At 37.9% G+C, this 20,571-nt stretch overlaps 1 pseudogene; it reads right to left on the reverse strand.

Annotated features, from left to right (window-relative positions):
- Positions 1-457: 457 nt before the first annotated feature.
- LOC149262582 (DEAD-box ATP-dependent RNA helicase 32-like) overlaps positions 458-20,571 on the reverse strand; it is a 32,533-nt pseudogene continuing 12,419 nt past the window's right edge.

The following is a 20,571-nucleotide window of genomic DNA, read 5'->3' on the forward strand; positions in this document are numbered from 1 at the left end:
CACAGGACACATTGACCCCAGAAATAGGACATAAGGGACATGTTATAGATGTGTGTGTGTGTGTATTTCTACAAAAATTATAAATTACATATACAAATATATATATATATATATATATATATATATATATATATATATATATATATATATATATATATATATGAGCATAAATATCCAATTTAAAAAAAAATTAACATTTACAAACTATTGATACAACTACTTACTACATTAATGATGATAAAAAAAACAAGAAATTAGAATATTCAATGCACATATGTCATAAAATAGAAGTTTGGAAGTTAGAACCATAACAGGAAGCTTTCCCATTAGGTCATTTGATCTCATCAAAATCAAAATTATTCATAGATATTTATTATTGAGCCATTGATACTACAGGTCCAAATGCTAATGGAAAATACAGAATAGGATAGACATTAGAACTATATATGGAAGAAACTCATAGTTTGTCTCTGCCATAATCATCAAAATCATGACCACTAGCACAACTCTCTTCTCCTTCATCCTCTTTATCCAATATAAGATCTGAATCTGGTGCTTTGGAGGATGACCCATTAAGACTATCAACTTCATCAAAAGAGACAATTTTAGCATTATTTCATTAAGATACAAATTAGGTAATATCAACTCAGCAATGTTGTCCAAGTCATATGAGGAAACACATCCTTTTTGTGCCTTGGTGTATGATACATCTAAGGCACATGTGGGGAAAATGTTTGGCATGTGTCATGTTTTAGGACATGTGCTAGTATGTCACATGTCTGAAGTACACGATACAAACACAAGGCCCCTCATTGATGTGTCCTATTATTTAGGTTTTGGGTTTCCCTATTTTGGTCAGAGGATAATTCTTATCCTCAACTATCTGATTTTGCAACAAATTTTGTATTGTAAAATTTAAATATATATTTCTATGAAAATATAAAATGAATAAAATCTAATGGAAAATTTTCAAAATCATCCAATCTTCTCATGCATTCATAATCTGAAAAAACATGGAAAGAAAGTAGAGGTGCTTTCCAAACGCTGAGAAGAGAGGAAATTTGTGAATTCAAACTTGGAAGGCACCCAACCTTGAAGATTGACGTTCAGGAAAACATCGTTGATTTTTCAGGACAACTTCTTGTTCAAAATTCAAATATCAAAATATTCTAAGAAAGGAGACTTTCCAGTAGGAAAAGTATTGCAAACACTTTGAACAATTAGTTTCTAAACTAAAAGTTCAATCTTGTTAATTTGAAGGTGCAATCATGTTAGATTTTTACCTGGTTTAGCTCCAACACTCTTATCAACAGTACTGAGGTGCACTCAGCCAACAGGTACCAAGTGTAAGTGGTTATAGTAGCAATAAAGGTGCATTTATTGTAGGTCTGTATAGTGGCAATACGAAATAGTTTGTTAATATTCATGGTTCATGTGCACAACAAAGTGTGAGGGAGGTGCAGTTATGTAGCGAGACTTGAGGATACATGCATTCCATACATATGTAAGTGTCAATTTTAATTTATTTAAAGCTTATCCAACTTCAGTTAAATTCAGTTTACAATTGTTTCAAAATTTTGTTTCGATTCAACATTTAGTGAAATTCAATTCATAGATATTAGGATTTTGATAGGTTTTCAACTTTAAAGTTAACTAAGGTTTTTAGAATTAGTGCAAAATATGCTTACCATGCTCTGATAAATAACAAATCCTTATTTCGATTTCACAAGGGTGGATATTTCATTGACTAAGTTATTACTAAAAAATGACATCATTGCTGACAAATACTGATATGAATTTGGAATACTAGATTTCTATGCTAAGATCCTCATCATAATACAAAAATGTTCTTGAGGTTTGTACTCCAAAATAGCAATTAAAAACATGAGTTTTTATGTTTGTTTTCTTAATTTAGTTTCATGAAAGACTTTAAACATGAAATCAAAGCACTGAATGGAAGCATGCATCAATCAGTGATACACCAACCATTGTTAAAGGAGTTCACCCCTCCTGGGCTACATCTCCTTGGATCAGCTCTAAAGGCATGACCCCTTCTCATTATGCTCAATGTCTAGAAAAAGAAGAGTACATAAAGTGTTGAAATGGAATGGCTAGTTTCTCCTTCAAAGAAACAACTTCTGCAAGAGTTCTCACTCCATACACATGTTAACCTACAATCAAACATGTAAACCTTCAGCAAACATATCCATCTTACACCAAGACCCCATACTCCAACTTTAAAGAGCATAAACAATACCACAATCCACTTAAAATATATAAACAAGTCTCTTATCCAAAACTTATATAGAGAAAAGTGGAATAAAAGCTACAGAACTGATGTAATGGTTGTTGTAGAAATCACATGGAGGTTGGAAAACCCTTGCAAGGTCATCTCCATCTTCAAACTCCTCCATAAACTGAATCAACACTTTGGTTGACCATGGCACCCATAGGCTTCAATTTGCAAAAAAAACTATCTAGAAGTTCTCCTTTGATCCTGAAACTTGCTCCAATGAGTCTAGAATATGAAAAAATGGCTACATAGCCTCTTTTTACACCCAATTTGGTTGAAAACTGGAGAAGTTATGACCTCTCCTAGTTAGGCCGCTATTCTCTCCACAAATTTCTCAAAAAGTGCTAACTGGTCAAAACTTTCACCCATCGCTGAGCGAAATTATAGGACGATTAATTCCACCCATAACCCCATCAGTGGTTATAAAAAATTTCATTCCTATTGGTCACATGATGCGGTTAGGGTCTGGAAGTTAACGGTGGTAATCTTTCGAGAGGATATTGTTGGTGATTAAGATTGGAGCGTTCACGGTTAGGCTCCCCTGAAGGCTATGGTAAATTATGGCAGTTAAAGTTGGAGTTTTCACATGTTTTTGGCTACTACAATGGTTAGGCTCCCTTAACAGTTACGGTAAATGCCTGCAGTTAAGGTTGGAGCATTCACATGGGCAGTTAAGTCCGCGCCCACCTCCCAAACTCTACGGCATTAACATTTAAATATAAATGAAAATGTTTATGGTTAAGTCATGCTCATATGGTGTAATGGTGAAGCCTTTGCTTTAGTATTTTGGAGGTCACATGTTCGATCTCCACTGCCTCTATCCGGACCGTTGCTCCATTTTGTGGCTCTTAGGCTACCACGTGGCGTCCTGAGATTGGCCACCACAAAAGCACATGGACAACACAAAAGCTACCACTTGGACCAATAACAAGCTACCACTTGGCACCACCCAATTTGCTGGAGAATACTTTGACCAATTTAACCTACCATCTCACCTGCCCAGTCAGTGTCACGTCAGCAGTATGGACTGCTGACTAGCCTATCTTTTTTTTTTTTTCTAAATTTTCCTATTTGGCAAAATGATCAGAACGCGATATCTTGAGCATATGATATTGGTTTTTTGCGAAACGAGTTATGCAAAAATTAGGATGAAAAGATCTACGTGTTCATTTAGGTTCCACATCATTTTGACAAATTTTAATTTTTGACAAATTTTGAGCTCTTGATCACTCTTCCCCACTGAAAAACTTTTGGTCTCCAAAAGTTCACCTTCAATTGTTCAACATTTGAAGGTACAGTTCCTTCATTTTTCCAAACTTGATTGAATCAATTTTTGAAGTGACCTGACTTGTACTTGCCTTGGATCTTTCCCAAGATGAAATTGAAATATAACTTGACCAAAGAATTCAAGTTCGATGTTCTTCTCGGCTTGTCCAAGTCACTATGTCCATCCACAGCAACATCCTTCCCAAGAAGAATTCCAAGGCACTCTTCTACAAAATATTTATCGAGGATAAGGTCAAAAAATACATTGACAAATTAACCTAAACAAGTTTCACATAGTGAATACTTTTATAACTTGTGTGCTTAACACATTTGTAACATACTGAATGTGCTGCAACTATTCATAGAACAGTTTTAAAATGCTTTCTTAAACTACAAATAGAAATGCATTTTTACAAGATGGAATAACTTGACTCCCAAATTTTCCATACAAATTGACTATCAACAAGACAAACTATCATAATAATGCCCAAAGAAAACATTGTTGCATATAAGTGATTTATTTATGAAGATCACTTTTACAAATTACCCAACTATGGGGATATGGAACTAGTGGAAAGAAAAGATTTACAAGATTCAACTGGACAAATGGTCCACCCATTTCTTACCCAACTAGGTAAATGAACCCTCTATTTGAACTTTTTCTTCTTCTAAAGCTACTTCAGGGATGGTCGCATCTTGCACCACTTTTTCTTTTGTCGCTTCCTCTTCTGGTGCTTGCATAAGTTGTGTGCCCTTACCAGGATGAAGTTGTGCAAACAATTTCCAACACTTCTTGGCCCAATGCCCACTGATATTGCAGTGAGTGAAAAAGTTCTTCTGAGCTTCCCTTGGCTCACATGTCTTTAACCTTAGATGAGATTTTCTCTTTTCAAACTCAATTCCAATAGACATGAACATCTTCTTGATGATTGCTTTCCTTTTATCGCACTTATCTACACAATGGTTAGATAAAAGGTAAAAGGTGCATGGAAACACATTCCTCAACATGTTATTCAAGTCATCATGTTGTTTTCCATTATGAAAAGCATTTGAATTAACAAGATGATTATACCTCTTTTTGTTGTCCTTTGGTTTACGCTTCTTGCATGAGGAACTTGCATGGCAAGAAGAACTTAGCTTTGTTTCTTCTTCAACTTGTTCATCTCTCTTTGGAGATGTTTTGCACTTCAAGTCCTCCTTATTCTTGAGGAACCAAGCAGGTACCAATTCTGGATGCAAATCCCAACATCTTGCCTCCTCATGTCCTCTTTTATGGAAAAAGGAACACGATACCCATGAGCTATCGCTAGAAGACCATTCTTATTTTGCAACATAGACTAAGCCTTCATATTTAGGCCTCTCCTTTGCCTCAATTGGATTTTTAATGCCTTTATGGTTCACTCCAAGGCCTCCTCCCTTGTAACCCATCTTGGTCAAGAGCTTGGATCCAATGCCTTTGCTATGTTTTTGAAAGGTTTCAAATGAATTTACATCAACACTTTCATGTAAAGAAGAAGCATTTAAATTATTACCATTTGCCTCATCTTTTGATTGACATACAAAGATGTTTTCAAACTCCCTTTTGATTCTAGATGTGTCCTATTGGACTCTTTGACTCTCTTCTTTCAGCTCCTTAGATTTGGTTGCTGATAGAATGTCATCCTCCACATCATGTGGACAAAAGGTACAAAATTTTCCATATTCCTTCTCTAAGGGAATTTCTACACTAGAATCTTGCATAAGAGTTGTAGAAAAACATGAAGATTGTGGAGAATATTGTGGTTTATCACCATTCTTATTACCTCCTTCCCTTGGAGAACATTCTCCTCTTGGAGGTCTAGAGCTTTCATCTTGAAATTTGGTATTCCTCTCTTCATAGAGGATTTTCACCATTTCTTCCATGTCTAAGAAAGCCTTTATAAAAGCCTTAACATCCTTTGACATTCTTGTAGGCTCTCATCCTTGGGACATGCTTTTCTTGAAGCTTCTTCTACAAATTGAGGTAGAAATGTTGGTAGAGAGTTGGTGGAGATCGTAAGAATATTTCTCTCATTTCCAAAACCTTCTCCTCACTTGAGCTTCAAAACACATTCACTTGCAAACAATGGTTAATTCCTCCTTGCACAAAGCAAACCTGGCTCTGATATGAACTTGATCTGAATTTGGAATACTATATTTATATGCTATTACCTGTTGGAAATAATACTGAGAGGGGGGGGTGAATCAGTATTATCATATTAATAAAACTTTTTCATTTCCATAATCAGATTCATATATGCTACTTCCACAACTTCTTATGATTAAGTTAATCGATCTTCAATGAGTGCATTAGAACATTATCAACCATATTATCAGTTAACAGATGCAGTAACATAAAGTATATCATCACACATAAGGCACACACATGAACATAATGATGTAAGGTGGAAACCCAATGCGGGAGAAAAACCACCTGCTGCAAGTCATCTCAATCTTCTTCTTAATAAGAAAATTCTTTTACAATATTTGTACTGGTGCAGCCTTATACCAGTACGGGAGCTACAACCCCCTTTGCTCTTGTACTAGCCGGTCCATTTACTAGTACGCAGGCTACTACCTGCTACAATGCTCCAAAGATTTCCTTTAGCTCTTGTACTAGCTTAGATACTAGTACGTAGGCGCCGGCCTACAATCTTCTCTCCTTCAAGTACCACGTTTCATCAATTTTCATACTGGATACACTGAAGCACAACCCATAAACTGAAAGGCCACATTTCATCCAATTTTCATACTGGACCCAACAACAACATTGAAGCTCAAACAACCTTCTGAAACACCCAATCAACTGAAGTAACCAGATCAACAATAATAGGACCAAACCCAGAACACAACAATGATAAACAAAGATTTTAAGAGAAGGAAGCACCCTGCTCAACTGCTAGCCTGAGTACGGACTCACCCTGCTCAACTGCTAGCCTGAGTCCCGGACTCACCCTGCTCAACTGCTAGCCTGAGTCCCTGGACGCACCCTGCTCAACTGCTGGCCTGCGTCCCGGACGCACTCTGCTCAACTGCTAGCCTGCGTCCCTCGCACTGAGTCTACTGAACTGCCTGCGTCACGGCGCACCTGAACCCTTCTGCGCCTGCGTCCAGCGCACCTGAAACTCTTCGCTCCTGCGTCCCGGATGCACCTGAACCCTTACTGCGCCTGCGTCCCTCCGGGCATATATGATTTCAAGACTTCAGAAGTAACCCAGACAATCAGATCCACAGATCTGAACATGCGCCGAAGAGATCTCGGTCCATCAGTAGATTCGCCTTGTTTAGATCTAGACCAGATCTAGCCCTCATAAGATATTCAACCCAAGACTTGCCAAATCCAAATGATCTCCTTTGCTTTATATAGGCAAGCTCCTCCTCAAAACATGGAACAATACCATGAGCCGACACCATAGAAACACAAAACCATCGGCTAGATACCACACAAGAAACCCCCACGTGATTTTCTCTGCCTTGAAATGTGTGCACTGGGTGGACGCACCCCCTGAACGGCTGGCCTGCGTCCCTGGACGCAGTTTCTGCATGGTGTACCTGCGGGTACGCACCTTCTGAACTGGCTTCCTGCGTCCTTCATAATTTTTCAATAAAATGAGAGCTGATCATCAACTTCTGCTGCTGACTTGAAGAATAGTGAACTACCACCTGAATGAGTTTCCATCAAGGACAACACTTTAGCCATAATGCCAACAATCTCCCCCTTTGGACTTGATGGCAACGCTTACTAAGAACTTGCCATTTGATTCCTTTGAGTTGTCCTGCATCTATGTATTACGTTACATTTGATATCTCTTCTGAATGAATATAAGTGAGATGGTCTTCTATGAGGGGGGTTGCCATCAAGTACAACACATGCATCATAATGCCAACAATCTCCCCCTTTGGACTTGATGGCAACAACACCAAATCACTCTCCCCCTTTGACATCAAGGGCAAAGGGGTATGCTCCCCCTAAGAACATGCTCCCTTTGACTATGAACCAGATCTGCTGAAGTCTCTGAATGAGCTCCCCCTTTGTATATGTCATGGTGCTCCAATCTGATAATGGTCTTTCTGAGAACAAGCTGAGATGTCTGCTCTGCTGTATAGTGCTTGTTCATGGTCAAGCTCCCCCTGACTGTAAGCAAGGTCTGCAAAAAGATGTTCTACAAGAAGAACATGACTCTATATATATCATAAATGACCTTCCTATCACCAAAAGACTCAATACATACATCCATCACTCATCACAATAAGGATCATCCATCCAACCAAGTGGGAATACATCAGAAATATGAGAACCAAATACATTACATCTTCATCCCATGCATAGTGGGGGGACATAGGCCGTTACATGACCTGAAGAGATGACTATAATAGATAGACCATTACAACATGAGTCTTGCTACGACCTTCCAAACATCTAAAGATCATGACAAACAACAGCACTGTATAATCTGCTCCATAGTATCTGTCAACATCAACTCATAACCATCCAGATCTACATGAATCAAGAGCCATCAAATGAAAGCATCAGCATCAATCAACATATGTCTGAATAATCATCCCTGTATCCAGCCAACAATCCTCATCCATTTGTGCCAAGAAAGAAATCATGCATCATGCTCATGTCAACATCATCATGAAATGCATATGAGTAACTCATCATCATCATGTCTCCAACAATGCGACTTTGAATAATCATCCACGAAATCAGCCAACCTCATCCATATATGTGCCAAGGACAATAAAGACTTCATGCAAGCATCATTAGAGAATCAACCATACATCTGATCATGTGACCAACTCATAATAGCAAGATGAATCATAAGCATTGTCACCAAGGACCATAATGCCAACAATGCATTTAGGACATATGCTCCCCCTGAACCAGTGCCATCTGTTAAATCTGATCATGCATATCAAGAAGAATCAGCCAATAAATGCTTTGAGACAGGTACGCACTTCATCTTCTGCTGCGCTGCGTCCTGTTGCTGCAGGGACGCACCCAAAAACACTATCGCGCCGCGTACTTTTACTCAGGGACGCACCCAAAATTACTATCGCGCCGCGTCCTTTTGCTTCAGGGACGCACCTGATCCTCAGTCGCTCTGCGTCCCCACGCAGATCTTCAGTTACTGAACTGCGTCCTGGACGCACCTGGACTTGGTCTGGCCTGCGTCCGCACGCAGGTCTCCTGTTACTGCACTGCGTCCTGTACTTTCAGCTTCCTCTGATTCTGGTATGTCTGTACATTGTTCTGTGCCATCCTTTTCTAACTGTACTTCCTTTTTCCTCCATATCTTCAAGCGTGATGATGACATTTTCTCCTTTTGATATGGTGCCCAAACTTTGTTCCTGCATTCCTTGGCTATATGTCCAAGCTTGTTACATGCATAACATCTTACATGTTTCATATTCCTCCTGTAACAATCAGTAGCTTTGTGACCAAACATATTGCAAGCAAAGCAATATCCATAAAAGTACCTTGATTGAGATGACCTTTCTGCATAATGGTCTTGAACTCTTCTTCTTCTACATCTAGCTGCAACATGTCCAAGATTATGACATACATAACATTCAACATTATTCATAGGAGGAGTAAAGGATTTTCTTTGAGGAATCTCTTTCCTTGGTTGATGATGAGATTGATCTTTCACTTCTTCGTTGATCACTTTAGATTTCCTTTTAGAGTTTCTTGCCTCACCTTGTGAACTAGATTCACCTTCAACAGATTCATGGAAACCAAGACCAGTCTTTATAGCAGGGGACCTTTGACTATTAAGAATATCATCCAATACTTTAGAGCTATCTTGAAATCGTAAAAGCTTATCCTTTTCCTCTAGTTTACCTTTCAAGATATCTACCTCAACCTGAAGCTGTTCTTCCTTTTCAAGAGATTTCTTTTTCAAAACTTCTTCAGCTTTCCTTCCTTCTTCCATTTGTTCCCTTAGTTTGAGAATTTCTTTTTCTTGTTCTTCATACAGATCCTGCTGCATTTGACGAACTCGGAAGGCACATTCTAGTTGAGATTTTAAGCTGGTGACTTCGTTTTCTTGTTTTGCAATAGCTTGGAGTAGATCTGTATTCTGCTTCTTTGACTCTTCAAGATCTCCTTTTAGTGAGAGGATTGTAGCTTCAAGATTTTCATAGTAGCTGGATCTATCTTTGAGTTTCTTGATGGTTGTGCTTCTTTCGTTGACTTCTTTTCTTAATGATGTCACTTCATGCTGCAATTTTTGACATTGGTCTTCCTTGTCCTTGAGTAGCTTTCTTACCTTGTTTCCTTCTTCTAGTTGGGCCCTTAGTTTGGTTGCTTCTTCTTTGAAATCACATTCCCTTTTGTTCAATAGATCTTGTTGATCTCTAATTTTGTCTGTCAGCCTTTTAAATTCTGCCTCTATTTGATATCTTTCTTGTTCACCCATAAGAGCAAATTCAGTAGTTTCGCTATCACTTTCATCTCTTTCACAAGGAAATATAGCTGGAACATCAGAGGATAACACATTCATACCTGATAATGATTCTGAATCTGATTCTGAATCTAAAGAGCTTCTTATGCCTAATCCCCAATCGATTCTTCCACTGTCATAGTTCTTCTGAGATGACTTCTTTTTCTTATTAGCTTTCTTCTTAAGCTTCTTTCCCATTGTTCCACGGATCTCCTTCAAGCGATCAAGCTTCTATCAAAGGACCTGCTCTGATACCAATTTTTGGAAATAATACTGAGAGGGGGGGGGGGGGTGAATCAGTATTATCATATTAATAAAACTTTTTCATTTCCATAATCAGATTCATATATGCTACTTCCACAAATTCTTATGATTAAGTTAATCGATCTTCAATGAGTGCATTAGAACATTATCAACCATATTATCAGTTAACAGATGCAGTAACATAAAGTAGATCATCACACATAAGGCACACACATGAACATAATGATGTAAGGTGGAAACCCAATGCGGGAGAAAAACCACCTGCTACAAGTCATCTCAATCTTCTTCTTAATAAGAAAATTCTTTTACAATATTTGTACTGGTGCAGCCTTATACCAGTACGGGAGCTACAACCCCCTTTGCTCTTGTACTAGCCGATCCATTTACTAGTACGCAGGCTACTACCTGCTACAATGCTCCAAAGATTTCCTTTAGCTCTTGTACTAGCTTAGATACTAGTACGTAGGCGTCGGCCTACAATCTTCTCTCCTTCAAGTACCACGTTTCATCAATTTTCATACTGGATACACTGAAGCACAACCCATAAACTGAAAGGCCACATTTCATCCAATTTTCATACTGGACCCAACAACAACATTGAAGCTCAAACAACCTTCTGAAACACCCAATCAACTGAAGTAACCAGATCAACAATAATAGGACCAAACCCAGAACACAACAATGATAAACAAAGATTTTAAGAGAAGGAAGCACCCTGCTCAACTGCTAGCCTGAGTCCGGACTCACCCTGCTCAACTGCTAGCCTGAGTCCCGGACTCACCCTGCTCAACTGCTGGCCTGAGTCCCTAGACGCACCCTGCTCAACTGCTGGCCTGCGTCCCGGACGCACTCTGCTCAACTGCTAGCCTGCGTCCCTCGCACTAAGTCTACTGAATTGCCTGCGTCACGGCGCACCTGAACCCTTCTGCGCCTGCGTCCGGCACACCTGAAACTCTTCGCTCCTGCGTCCCGGACGCACCTGAACCCTTACTGCGCCTGCGTCCCTCCGGGCATAGATGATTTCAAGACTTCAGAAGTAACCCAGACAATCAGATCCACAGATCTGAACATGCGCCGAAGAGATCTCGGTCCATCAGTAGATTCACCTTGTTTAGAGCTAGACCAGATCTAGCCCTCATAAGATATTCAACCCAAGACTTGCCAAATCCAAATGATCTCCTTTGCTTTATATAGGCAAGCTCCTCCTCAAAACATGGAACAATACCACGAGCCGACACCATAGAAACACAAAACCGTCGGCTAGATACCACACAAGAAACCCCCACGTGCTTTTCTCTGCCTTGAAATGTGTGCACTGGGTGGACGCACTCCCTGAACGGCTGGCCTGCGTCCCTGGACGCAGTTTCTGCATGGTGTACCTGCGGGTACGCACCTTCTGAACTGGCTTCCTGCGTCCTTCATAATTTTTCAATAAAATGAGAGCTGATCATCAACTTCTGCTGCTGACTTGAAGAATAGTGAACTACCACCTAAATGAGTTGCCATCAAGGACAACACTTTAGCCATAATGCCAACATTACCCTCATCAGAATACAAAAATGTGCTTGATTTTTGTACTCCAAAATAGCAAGTAAAAACATGAGTTTTTATGTATGTCTTCTTAAGTTAGTTTCATGAAAAGCTTTAAACATGAAATCAAAAAACTAAATGGAAAAATGCATCAATCAATAACACACCATCCATTGTTAAAGTAGTTCACCCCTCCTGGGTTAAATCTCCTTGGATTAGCTCTAAATGCATGACCCCTTCTCATTATTCTCAATGTCTAGAAAAAGAAGAGTACAAAAACTGTTGAAATGGAATGGCTAATTTATCCTTCAAAGAAACAACTTCTGCAAGAGTTCTCACTCCATACACATGTTAACCTATAGTCAAACATGTAAACCTTCAGAAAACATAGGCATCTTACACCAAGACTCCATACTCCAACTTCAAAGAGCATAAACAAAACCACAATCCACTTGAAGTACATAAACAAGTCTCTTCTCCAAAACATATATAGAGAAAAGAGCAATAAAATCTACAACATTGATGTAATGGATGTTGCAGAAAGCACATGGAGGCTGGAAAACCCTTGCAAGGTCATATCCATCTTCAATTCCTCTATAAACTGAATCAACACTCTGGTTGACCATGGCACCCATAGGCTTAAATTTGCAAAAAACCTATCTAGAAGTGCTCCTATGTGAAACAATGGCTATATAGCCTCTTTTTGCACCCAATTTGGTCAAAAAATGGAGAATTTATGACCTCTCTTAGTTAGGCCACTATTTTCTCCACAAATTGCTAAAAAAACCAGCGCTTATCCTACAATTTCACCCCAAAAAGCTCTAATTGGGTGAAAATTTCACCCACCGGCGAGCGAAATTGTAGGAAAGTTAATTCTTCCCATAACCCACCAGTGGTTATAAAAAATGTCACCCCTACTGGTCACATGATGTTGTTAGGGTCTGGCGGTTAACGGTGGAGGTCTTCCAAGTGGTCACATATAATGTTGGCAATTAAGGTTGGAGCATTCACATGTTGGCAGTTACCCCAGCGGTTAGGTTCCCCTGATGGTTACAGTAAATGTTGGCGGTTACTCTAGTGGTCAAGTTCTTCTGACAGTTATTGTAAATGCTGGTGGTTAAGGTTGGAGCATTCACATGGGCGGTTAAGTCCGTGCCCACCTCCCAAACTCTGCAACATTAACATTTAAATATAAATGAAAAATGTTTATGGTTAAGTCATTCTCATATTGTGTAATGGTGAATCCTTTGATTTAGTGTTTGGGAGACCACAAGTTTGATCCTCGTTGCCTCCAGCTAGACCCTTGCTCCATTTTGGTGGTCCTCAGGCTACCACATGGTGACTTGAGATTGGCCAACACAAAAACACATGGACCACACAAAAATTGCCACTTGGACCACTAACAAGGTGCCACTTGGCACCACCCAATTCGCTGGAGAATAATTTTACCAAGTCAACATTGCATCTCACCTGCCCATTCAGTGCCACGTCAGCAATATGGACTGCTAACTAGGTTGTCTTTTTTTTTTAAAATTCGTCTCTTTGGCAAAATGATCAGAACGTGATATATTGAGCATATGATATCGGTTTTCCGCAAAATGAGTTGCGTTGAAATAAATACAACGAGATCTACGTGGTTGTTCATGTTCCACGTCATTCTGAAAATTTTTAATTTTTGGAAAACTTTGAGCTCCTAATCAAATACACTACTTCTACCACTCCTAGGTAAGAGGTTGTGAGAAAAATAGAAAAATCACTTATGCAATAGCCACTAACATTTGGAGAATTTTCCACCACTAGAAATGCCTCTTAAAGTGCCCTCAACTTATAATAAAACAATGTTTCTATGACGTTATGTTAGTGTTGACCTTTGTTTTGGAGCCTATTCCATACACAATACTAAAACATGATTTCCAAAAAATTCTTGATCTAGCTAAAGTGCCACAGTATGAGGATTCAGGGCCTTAAAAAATTCTTGTGCCTTCATTTGCAATAGAGTGTTCTAAAAAATTAGCTACATATGAATACCTCATTTCAAGTGAAGAAGTGACAAAATGACATGAATCCAAGAGACCAACAAAGGCACAAATGCCTAAATCATAAGAGTGCTCTATGTTCCATTTTCAGGAGCACAGTATGTGATAAGAACACAAGATAAGATAGTAAGATAGAGATTTTCCCTAAAAACCACATATGCAAGTATTTAGGCCCACAACAACCCTAGGGAATGAAGGGCACATGCTGAGACAAAAATATTCCCAAACCACAAGGACTCCAGACACTGCCACTCAAGATTAGAGTGAGGAAACTTTATTAAGGTGTTATTAAAATGATCGAGTTTCCTCTACAAATCCTTAGCATCACATGTAAGGCAAAGAATTCAATATCATAGTTGGCATAAGGGAATGAATATTTCAAGAATATATACAAAGGATTTCCTCGAGTTCTCAAAGGGATATTTTATAATAAAAATTTGCATGTATTAATCTCAAAACAAATGGAATGCAGAAGCATGCCACTTGGCATCCCTAAATATAGTCACATAGGGAAAATCAACAAAAGTGATTTACACCACATCTTCAATTAAATTATGAGTATTCAAGTTGGAGGCCCTAGAATGGCCATTAGGCCCCCTCTTAACCAAATTTTCATTTATCTCTTGCATTATTGAATGTAGAAAAATTCTTCACCAAAATTTCATTTATCTCTTGCATTCTTGAATGTAGAAAAATTCATAAGAAAGACTCTTGCTCCTACCAAAGGAAGCTCCAAATTGTACAAAAAAATACACATAAAACCCTGATTTTAAACATAATAATACTTATCCCTCAACCATTGTTGGTTTTGAGGACCTGTGCTAGGGATTCGTCAAAATGAAGTTGAATATCCTGCAAAATAAAAAATAATGGACCTTTGGGTTTGGTTCAAGTTGTTTCTAATCAATCAAATTCATCATGATATGAGCCACAAAACGTTTTCCATAAAATTTCACTTGCAGAGACCCAAACATGGCTTTTCTCTATAATGGACTTCAAATTAACTTGCTCAGTAAACTAACACTATAAGAGATGTTATGAACAAACATGTTCGATAACTATAAAAACATACAATCCAAATAAGAGAGGAGAATGAAATCCATCTAGGTTAAAATATATGTTTGGAATAATGTGTGTGATTCTTTACAAGAAGAAGTTATGATATATAAAAAAATAATGAATGACATTGGAAAGGAATCCCTCTCTCCTAGTAGCAATATATGGAAACCAAATAAACCGTCAAATGAATCATCCCCTTCATCCTCATTCATGGATCACATTTTCTTATATTCTTGAGACATAACACTGATATCCTTATTGTTAGAGTGATCATCTAATTTGGAGCATTGTTTTGCTTTTTTTGACTCTCCATTGATAACATTTCATAAGAAGTCCTTACGTACACCATCTGCACTGTCATCTTCATTCTAAATTCTTTCTTTGTCTTCAAGCATATGTCTATTTTCAGCACATACAATTTCCATATCTTTTGGTTTTCCTCCACTCTTTTTCAAGAAATGTATCTAAGGAGATGTAGGGAGACCTAAAGAGATAAATCAGTCTTCTATTGGTAACTTTGATACATAAAAGATTTATTTATCCAGACATTAATGTATTTCAAATATGGATCTTTTGAAAAAAGTGTTGCTATCAAAGCCGTGATAGACTAGAGCTTGACTGCATTTTGCTAGTCACCCAAGACATAAAAAATGCATCATGTTCAATATGATGTATTATAAATGACACTTGAAATAAAGTATTACAACTTAAAATATAACAAAGGAACATGAGTGTTATGAAAGAGAGTCTACCACTATTACAATAAACAACACACCTTACTCATTTTAAATGAAATCTTAACCTCTTTCTGTTGCATCAACATTTTCACTTTTTAAGGCATACAAAATGCAACAAAATTTCCTCTAACATTAAAAGTTGTTTTGCGACCGACATGATGAATGTAAGATGGTACATCTTCTAGGAAACCCATATTGAAGTTCCAAAAAAAAATAATAACTTTAATTCCGCCTGTTACAACACATAAGAACGATTATTTTGTCAAAAAATTAGGTCTAAAATATCAAGCAATCCTTTCATTTCAGAATAGTTCAATGAATAAATATAATTTCATTTCAATTGCAATTCACCTAAAGAATTGAATCAATAGATGGAAAATCCAAGCCCCTTGAAGCTATATAAGTTGCAAAGAGAAGGGAATGTTTTTCCTTAGTATACTTGAAAAGTACAAACATTCTTTGAGTATGTTTCATGCAACCATAAAAACATCTCACATGTATACCGGGATGTAACTTCTTAAATGATTCGTGAATAAACTTGACCTAAATGGAGTGCCAAGATATCTTAAATTTTGTATGAGTTTCAATATTAAATCAATAATTTATTTGTACCATTTATAGATGGTAGCATTACACCCTTGGACACTATTTTAAAGAAGAAAACGCAAAAGGAAACAAAATGACAAAAAGGTACAACTATTGCATACAAAAGAAATTGCCCACTCAAACTTGCTTACATCTTGAAAGAAATGCAATAATATTTGCATTGGGATGAGTTTTTATGAAACTCCATAGCATATCAAGCTTTTGTTCATGAGGGAAAATAATAGTAGTTTGTTGCAAGTGTGTTGGAATTTCTACAACAGACTCTGCATGCACAAGTAGACACTTTGGATCTTTTAAACTAAACCTTGCCAAGTCCTACACTAATTGTGTTTGACTTACAGAAAAAAGAAACATTTGACATTTACGGGGAAGTTATGATACAATTTCATTCAATAATTTTGAGAATACCATATCTAGGATGTGATCTTCCAAATAAAGTACCAAGACCTATTATTAACCACACTCAATCAAATATATAAAAAATCAATATGCAGTTTAAAAATTAAAAGAACTTTTCCATATTCATAGAGCAACAAACACATGGAAACTTTCAACAATCCATTGTAATTATATGGATGTTATACAACAAATGCATGAAAATGAATTTCGACCTATTCTACGATGGTATGTAGCTTTGACCAAGTTCTTTATATCCATTATATAGAAATAAGCATACTTTGACACTTTGAAAGTTCTCCAAGTATTCCACATTTTCTAAGGCTTGAGAAATGGAAGTTTTGTATTGATCCTCTATCATTTACGCATTATGTCACGAGGATTAAAAGATAAAAATAAATTCCATTGACCTAAATTTATGAGCAGTCAAAGAGGGGAGTCTCATCCATATGTTGAAGTAATCTCCTTAGAGTGCACACCAAGATATTGAGTGCATTCACATAATCCTTTTATACCTCAACATATTCCCTCCCACTTATTAGAAGGCCTCCACTAAAGTAATGGTGTATTCCCGATTTCTGTGGCACATCAAAAAGTTTGTACCGACAACTCTCTTGTTGGGGAGATAACAAAAGCACAAATACCATCCATAGAACCCCACCTTAATAGATGCAATTTTTCAATTACCTAAACATAAAAAGAAAGTACAAAAGATCAATTCCCAACAACAATGCATCTTCTAACTATATATAGAGTAAATAGATGGTTAACTTATTAGAAGGCAAAGAAGGGAGTACAAGATCAGTGACAATTCCAATGCTTTTGTTATCAAAAAATCCATCTATAACATAAAAACTTGTTATTCAAACCTTAAGAGTGATAAAGAATTGATAAATCTAATTAATAGAGCTGAAATTTAATTAGTCAAGATGGATCAACAGGGAATCATAATTGCAACAAGAAGACGGATAGAGAGTCCTACGTTGGGGAGCATGGAAGAGGAGAGGAGGAGGTCTACTATTGGTAGTACTAAAGGAGCCATTATTATTGACACCATGAACTTTCATCAATGGATCTCCATTGCACTCTTGGAACCTTACTGTGAATTGTCTCAGACTTCAGTATTTTTTTTTTCTGATTTAAAGATGATGAGCTTCAAACTTGAGATGTAGCCATATAAGCCAACAACAACAAAATCTTCATTAGAAGTAGTAATTTTTCAAGCTTCTGAATGCTATCATTTTTTGTCTTGATCGAATCAGTCTCTAAGCCTATAAAGGATCACTGTCACATTAATTAAAGATTTTAAGAACCTACATTACTATGCCAGCAATTGTCCCCCTCAGTCTTTTAGTATAAGGGACTGTAGCGATTTTTATTCTAAGTAGAATGGCAGAAGCACTGAAACTTATTTGCATTATTGTAAGTGATGAAGATAATGCAATGAGAAATGGAGTTGGACAAGTGAATTTACATTATTGTAAGTGATGACATCAGTTGCCATGTCTACTCTGAGGACCATTCAGGGGCCACCACGTGGTCCCCTTAAGGAGAGAGAAAAAGGCCTTCCAATCCTTTTTCATAGACATTTCCTTTGCAAATGATTTTTTGGCCTCCCCGACGAGGCACCACTATATTGCAAGATCAGCAATTTACAGGTCTTTTAAGTTTCAAAACCCCGCCGATCACCAATATCATGGGATTGCAGGACTATGATATCGGCCTTCAGTGCTGAGAACCTCCGACAATTGTAGTTTTGTGCCCCAAGGATCCTATCGATGGCCGATATGCGATATATGATGCGCCCAGACCCGCCGACTACCGATATGCGATATCGGTGGATCGCTATTCCTCCTTCCATCGGTGCTCTTTACCTCCTGGACCCTGCTGATACTGATATGCGATTGCGATGAACTGTCCCAAGTCTCGATTGTGATTTTTCTTCAACACTTAGCCATTTTTTGGGTTTTCTAAGCTTTCTAAAGGGATTCTTCAGCAGGTTTGAAGTTCTAATCCAGAAACCCTTTTTTGGACTTCTATATACCACAAGAAATCTCTTTCCAAGCACTACACACTGGAGAGTGTCCCATCTAGCTCTGACAGCCTCTTTGTCTCAAAATTTGGCATAGAACATCACTGCTATTTGGCTTTTGAAGTAAGTGATTGCTTGTGAAGAAGTGAGTGACAACATTGGCTCCTACTAGGGATAGTGCCTTGATTGCAAGGTGTTGAGAACTTGCAGACCAACCTCCTTCACCATTGGGCATGGAGCTAGTAATAAATTCATCTTTGTCATTAAAAATCTCCATGGGACTTTCTTCCTCAATCGCGAATGCAAAAATAAAAATTCTAACAACTGAAAAGTAAATGCTCAGCTGGTGAGCTTATTTATGTACAATCCTACTTATGCACAGTACTTAATTCAGCTAAGTATGTTCAATTTTTCAATAGAACCAGGCCATCATAAGAGTACTAGACCACATGCCTTCATACTACTAAAAAAGAAAAATTAAAACAGGCATGAAACATGAAAAATTTGCAAATATGGAACCTGATACATGCTCTTGAAATGGCCTCTATTGCTGGCTTATGAATAGGTTCATGTATTCAGCCACAAAGTCATGAAATAGAAAAGGAATGTTTGCAACAACCTCTTCTTCACATGCAGGCTGCTAGCAGATTTATTTTTGGTTATGGTAGCTACAAACACCCTTCATCCCCTCAACTTCAATCTTTCCAAAAAAATTAGACTGCTTCTCTTTAACTACACATTTTTCAATGGGATTGTTGTCTTGGAAATATGTAACAGACTCTTCACTATCAGAACTATAAGAGTCATAAATTGGAGGGTCTGTTGAGAAGTCTTGGTAGAAATATTTCTGTAGCAATTCATCTTTGGGCTCTTCTTGAAAAACTTGTTGTTGGGAGCTTTCTCCTCACTAACTGGTAAACAACTCCTTCTGCACTTTCATGAAAATTTCCTCCTCCTCTGAATAATATGCATCATAAATGGGAGGAGGTTCTTGTTCTTGCTCTCCAAGTGAAAGATGTGTATCGTGGGTGGGAGCCTCTTTACTGGCCTCCTCTTCTTGTGCAACTCCCCATAACAGGGATTGTGGAGGCTCTACATCACTTGACTCTCTATTTGAGTCATATTCATCAAAGGAAGGGGAAACATTAAGCTTGGCCAAATCAGACCCCTGAGGGTTAATTTGAAGGGAGAATATGTTTCCTTCCTCTCCTTCTATCTCAATGGGTGATGCCTCTTGATGTGAGTGGATGTTTTCTTGGAACAAAGCTCCACGAACATCTTCAGCAGATTCACCAACCTTGGGATTGTTTTCATCGTTAAAAAATTTGTAGCAATATTCAAACATAACATTCGGTAAATAAAATGTCTTGTGATATTGATGTAATGCTATATGGAAACATTTCAAGGAAGATATGCTACCTTGAGGTATTGTTTTAAACCAAACCCTAGCATCCGCCTCTAAAGACAATTTAAACAACTTCATTAGTACATCTTCAAGAAGAATACCTTGTTTCTCCATGCATTCATGAAAGTCTTTGAGGTGCTAGTCAGGTCTTCTCTCTGATTTCCCATTGGATTTAGGAAAATAGTTATCCCACTCATGAAATCAAGGAACATGGTTACGTAACCAACAATGGAAGAGAAATCCAGTGGGGCAAATTGGTTGGCCAGGAATGCAGGAAGGGCCATCTTGAAAACCTCCCTATGTGATTGATTTCATCTTTGAAAGAAGGGAGAGTTTTCAACTGTTGTAGAATCAGAGTGAGTATGGGGCTGCTTAAAATCCAGGATGATCAAAATATAGATATGGACAGTGGAGTCGCCAAGATGCTTACCATAAAATTGACAGTGGAGTCACCAAGGTGAGAGCTCTTCAACCCGGACT

The sequence above is a fragment of the Pinus tabuliformis genome, chromosome 6 (assembly GCF_031772625.1).
Source record: "Pinus tabuliformis cultivar Carrire ecotype Pingquan chromosome 6, CPIR1, whole genome shotgun sequence".
Taxonomy (NCBI): domain Eukaryota; kingdom Viridiplantae; phylum Streptophyta; class Pinopsida; order Pinales; family Pinaceae; genus Pinus; species Pinus tabuliformis.